Raw genomic sequence first — 5,904 nt, 5'->3', positions numbered from 1 at the left:
ATTAAGTGATATTTAAAGTGCAATTATTTTTTAAAAAGGAGAAGACATCAGTACTTATATCTTTGAGCTCTGTTTAAAAGAGTTTTGATGAATATGGAAGACCACCATGATTTTTCAGGGTACAGTGACACCAAGTATACATCTCTTCAGGTTCTTAGCTAAGTCCACTTTCCACCACACTATCACTTCCACATTCTCAACTACATTATGGCTGTGATTAAATGATCTCCCACATATGAAGTACAATTGTAAAACTGAGCTCTCTGTTTGTTCCTTCTGGGTTTGCCACTAAGGAAGTTATTCAAGATACATATCAAATCTCCTGGATTGAGATGAATTGGCATGAAATATGATCTGAGGACCGTGAGGGATCTACCAGTATCTTTGTGTCACTGCAGTCTCATGGAGAGGCTTTTGTGAGTCCCTGTGGGCCAAGAGCTAGAGGCATGAGAAACCGTAGCTGCATGGTCACAGATGCTGTAAACCCCTCCTTCCTCTGTGTGTCAGCCGTCTCCTTAGCAACACATTTTCTCTCTTGCCTTTGGAAATTGTTATTGAGTAGAAACATTTTGGGTTGTTATAGTAATGAAGATGACTAAAACCAAGGCCAAGAGATAACTGCTTTCCTCCCCAGTAGGAAAAGAGCTCTCCCATGAATGTACATTAGTCATTAGTTGAGCATTCCCCTCATACTTGATGGCTTTATAGGGACCCTCATGCTGAAGTCCCATAAGCTGGGTTTGAAAATACCTTGGAAACCCAAGTGAATTCTGCCAGGAAAAGGACAATTCAAAATTCATTATAAGAACCAATTCTAGGAAAAAATTCAAGAAGTATGGCCCACTTTCTAATTTGTGTCCTGTTAAACTGAAGGAACTATAAACTTATTAGCTACCCCTTAGAAAATGGAACAGTGCAGCACCACAATTATGTCACATTTTTAAAAGAGCACAAGTTTGGGGAGACACTGTAAATATTAAACTTTAATTACTGATAAATAATGTACCGAGTCAACCAAAGGTTTTTCTTGGAGACTTGAAAGTAAAAGGAGGAAATGTATTCAAGTAGATAATCATTTATGTAATCCTTGCCAGCTATGAGTGCAAATGAGGTGACACCAATATTTTCCTGGCCCCTGAATTCACCTGGTAATGCAGCATTTTTATCATCACTTAAAATCTCTCATAGGATTACTGTTGAGCATCTGTGGGGATGTCACACATGAGACCATGAATGTGTTGTACACCAGGTTCTGCTTTGACCCTTCCCAGGTGCCCATTTCCCTCCACAGCCCATGAGGGCATCTCACATTAGTTTAAAATTTCATATTTTTTTTAATTTTAAAAAATATTTTTATGTAATAAAAAGTAAAAGTCCTTGTCCAACCATCCTGGTGGGTCACCTGTGTCTCTCACACAGATCACTCAAGTTAATGGGGAAGAAAGAACAGGGGCCCCAAGTCTGAGGTTATAAATAATAGAAAATAAAAGATCTTCCATCTCCAGCGGGGGAATAGATGAGAGGATAGGAGAGCAAGATGGGGTGGGGATGGGCAGGGGCAGAGCATAAACCCCCCACCCCTGCTGGACCCTGGCCCTGCCCACTTTGAGGCCCTTCCCATTCAAGGTGCTTGTCAGGAATTCCACAGATCCCCAAGGGGGAGATAAGGGGCTGGGGGGCTGGGACTTCTCCGAGCTGCTGGGGGAAGAGACATAGATCACTCTTCCCTCCACTCATGGAAGTCTCAGGTCACAGCCAGGACAATCTTCAGTTCCATGGGGGGTGGAAGGGGAGCTGCCTGGAGGGATGAGATTGAACTGGTTGGAGGGGAAAGAGAAGAGAGCAGGCACATTAGAACCCAAGCAGTTGTCCCTTCATCCAATGCCGTCCAGTGTGGGGTGTGGGGGGAGTGTTGATAGGTCCGGCCTCCTCAAGGTGTCTCATGGGGATGTCAGAAGCACAGATCAATCGCCGTTTCCCAGTGAACCAGAGCTCTTCCTCATGTGCCCAGCTCAGCCCCCCACATCCCAGCCTGACGTTGTCTGCTGTGCTGACCTTACCTGGGCTAAGTCAGGAGACAGCTGGGTTCACTGAGAGCTGAGGAGGCAGCGGGGAGGGGGGCTGCTGGATCACAACTGAGGGAGGATGAAAGGAAGCAAAGAACAGAGCCAGGAGCAAGCCCCTGGTGGCAGCGACTGTGGCTTCTGCTCACCCTACATCACAGACAGGTGCAGGTCGGCAGGCGCCCTGTGCAACAGCCCTGCCTCCAAGACCCCTCACTCCCCACCCAAAGCCCGTGCATCCTGCCCTACCTGCAGTGCATCAGCCAAATTCCTCCAGCTAATGAGAACTCATGAATCCTGTCATCAGCTCCTCCTGGACATCCAGGCACCTGGCCAGGCTGCTCACCTTGGGAGTGTCCGATGTAGGGGTAGGGTGAGGGTATGGAAGCTGAGAATGCAGGCACCCCACTATGGGGCATTGCACCTTGAGGGGAGCCCCCATGGCTCTGGGGTAGGTGCAGCATCATCATCTGGGGCAGGTGGGGAGCCCCAGGGTGAGGAGGCTGGGCTGTTATGATTCCAGTTTGGACATGGGCGTGGGTAACATGGGCCATATTGGTGACACCATGGGGCAGCTGCTGGTGGGCATGGATGGAATACACAGCAGCTGGTTGGGGGAAGCTGCTTTGACGGGACTGGGCAGAAGGTCCGGGTGGCAGAGAAGGTGGTGTACCTGTCAGGACCCCTGGGTGGTACAGGCTCTGCTATGGCTATACACTGCCCAGGTGTGGGGCCTGCCCCACCTGGTGCTGGATGGGACCAGGGTCCACATGCTGGGGCTGCAGTTGGCTCCCAATAGGCATGGTGGCTGGTTGCGGCTGGTGCGCATGGAGCTACATGGCATGGTGCAGATAGGACTGGTGAACCGTGGCATAAAGGGCTTGGGGGGTGGGCTGCTCTGCAGAAGTGTACTGAGGGGTGAAGGGTGACACAATGGCCTGGGGATGGCTCCCTGACGTCAGCATGCATGGGTTGCTTTGAAGCATGGGGGCAAACACTGTCTGTGAGGGGTAGGGGGCTATGGGCTGCATCATGGTGGACTGGCCTGGGAACTGCTGTGGGTTGTAGGGGATGTAGGAAGAATAAGGTGTGGCAGCCACCAGAGGTGGGGCAGAAGCGGTGGCGGTGGCCTGCATCATCAGAGGGGCTGAAGCTGTCTGGTATTTGTCCGAGTGCTGGGAGGGCAGGGAGCCTTTTGCTCCCTGGTACTTGTCCTGCTGTCCAGGCATTGTGTTGGACACAGGATTTCTGTCCTGAGGTGCCTGAACAGCTGGTCCCATGTGTATCTGAGGTATGTAGGAAATGTACTGGGGGCTTTATAGCCCACTCTGACCTGCTGTCAGCACCGGGATGGAGGGAGTTGAATGAGTCCAGGGCCCAGGAGAAGTTGGAGTACTGATTGATTTATTAACACACAGCAGGGGCTTAGTGGGATTGAACTCCTTGGCCTTAGGGTTCAGTGTCGACTTCTTCACTTGTTGAGCAACAGGGACCTCATCCTTGTCATCTCTTTGGCTTGGGCAAGGCAGAGGGGGCTGATCCCGCCCCTCGGTGCCTCCTGCTGGTGGCAGGGGTAGTTCGTCCTCCTTAAGCGATACGGATTCTAAAAGGAAGAAACAGCCCCCATGGAGTCTGAAGCCAAAAGACCTCCTTCTCCTTCCCCCTTTGACCTCCTTCTTTAGGATCTGGGGAGGGAAAGGATCCAGGCTGGTCTCAGGGGAGCTACTGGGCTGAAACTTAAACTGGGCCCCAAACTTTCTCAGTTCTTCCAGTTGAAAGTGTTTCTGTTTGTTCTGAAGGCCAGGGACTTTCCTAGCTATCCAGGACAGCTCCTGGAACTGCAGCATTCTCTCAGGTTACTTGGCCAGGAGTTCTTTTACATCTGTGGGGGCCAGTGAGATCTTTGGAGAAGATGGGGAAATGGAGCCTACTCCAGGATCCCCAACTGATGACATCATGGGGATGGAAGCTGAAGGGGTCGGTACTGCTGAGCAGATGGGAGGCTCAGGACAGGAAGCTGAGACTGGGGCAGGGGCAGCTGACTTGGGAGAGTGCAGGGGGTACATCCGGCCCACTGCAGGAGCAGGTGGAGCAGAAGCTTCTCCAGAAGGCCTGTTGCTGGGGGAAGACAGAGTCTTGGTACCTCTCAGAGGCCACTGTGCCTTAGGGGACATGCGGGAGGGGCCTCCATTGATACTGCGTGTCTCAGAACCTGGGCTAGGGCTGCTATTGTCAAGATGGCGAAGGCCAAGAGGTGGCAAAGAGCTAAGGACAGGCCGGCCGGCACGAGAACTACTGCATCAAACTCCTCCCCTGGGACATTCCTGAACTCGGGGTAGAGGGGTATACTTTCCCTCTCTAGATGCCAAGCTGGGGCTCTCTCTTCCTGAACCCCGTTGCTGAACTGTACTGTTCTCCTCCTCGGTGCACCCTTCATCATTCTCCATGGTGATCCGCAGGCAGTACTGGGGGCTCGATTTAGTCTTTCAAGTCAACTGGGCTGCACACAGCTCCCGCTGATGAAATTCTTCTGAGTTGTTCTTCTCTAAGGGACAGGAAGAGAGACTACTGTCATAGGCGGTCTTTACACTGTAGTTCTCTTCATTGAACTTGAACATTTCATTGGGGTCCCATCCGTTGGACATGTCAGACTCCAGGTCATAGTCATCGCTGTTGCTGTCGTCCCCCTCCCAGCACTGAAGCATCTTCTCTTTGTGCTCCCCACTCACTTTTGAGTTCATGGCAATGGCTGAATCAGTGAACTTTAGTAGCATAATTGAAGTCAACGTTTTGGAAGTAGACAAGCACGACATCACTTGACTTAAACACCATGGTGTCCACAATGTCTTCCTGATGAGGACCACCTGCTGGCTCCGATGCTTTCTGTGCACAGCGTCTACTGCCAGTTCGAACTTTGAGCTCAGCATCTTGAAGATACTTTCACAGCTGGTACAATTCTTCACCTTTACATCACAAGTGGAGCCCACAACAGTTGTAAGGAAATGCAGCATTCTAGAATTGCTGTCACCCTCAAACACCAGTGACTGTGGGGTGCCTTTCCTGTGCTTTGTCCCCTGGCACTGCCGATGGCTGCTGCCCTGGCCTCTCCTGATGTTTCTGCTGTGGTGGCGGTGGCTGCGGCGCCAAGATGCCCTCGGCTCCGGCAGAGCCTGCCCCCCGCAGCAGCTGCAGGCCCCAGGCAGGGGGAAGTCGCTGCGGGAGGCCCTGGGGCAGCCGAGGTGGAGGCCAGGGGCCCCCCAGGAGGCCTCCGTTAGGATAGCTGGTGCTCTTGGGAGGCCAGCGGACCACGGCCTGTTGCATGAGGGCGGCTGCTGGGGCTCGAGGTCTGTTGTGGTGGCTGAGGCTTCAACTTGAGGGCAGCGTCCGGAAGGGGAATTAGGGGGAAGGGAGGGAAAGAGGAGGCCTGGGCTGGGCCCCTGCTGGAGACTGTGGGAAGCGAGGGGGACTGGGAAGCTGGGGCCCCTCTGCCGTTGGTGAGCGGGGCCGAGCCCCATGGTGTCGGGAGCTCCATTCCTTTAATTCCAGATAATTTTATCTCACCATAACACATTATTATGACTCAAAGCATTTTATTGACCACCCTAACAAAACATGTATGTAAGTTGAAATTTAATTTTTGCACATGACCATATGACCTAGGGACCAATAGATTTCTTCCGAATTAAGAAACCCCAAAGGAAGCAGATGCTCAGCCTGGAGGAGGCATAGTTTCACATCCAGCAGGCAACATGAGAATTTCTGTGCGGTGCTTGTACAATCTCATGTCTCTGGTACTTGGCCAAAAACCAACTGTCATCCATCAGGGGCATCCTCCCTCTGA

The 5,904-nt window shown here is 51.7% G+C and overlaps 1 pseudogene; it reads right to left on the bottom strand.

Annotated features, from left to right (window-relative positions):
- Window positions 1-1,402: 1,402 nt before the first annotated feature.
- Window positions 1,403-5,595, bottom strand: LOC111171111 (ataxin-2-like protein pseudogene; annotated as a pseudogene).
- Between the last annotated feature and the right edge of the window lie 309 nt (window positions 5,596-5,904).

This window comes from Delphinapterus leucas, chromosome 5, assembly GCF_059928025.1.
Source record: "Delphinapterus leucas isolate spDelLeu-1000000601 "Yukka" chromosome 5, BTC_Dleu_Yukka2, whole genome shotgun sequence".
NCBI classification, from domain to species: Eukaryota; Metazoa; Chordata; class Mammalia; order Artiodactyla; family Monodontidae; genus Delphinapterus; species Delphinapterus leucas.
Note: the sequence above shows the minus strand (reverse complement) of the source record. Positions and strands in the feature narration are given on the sequence as shown.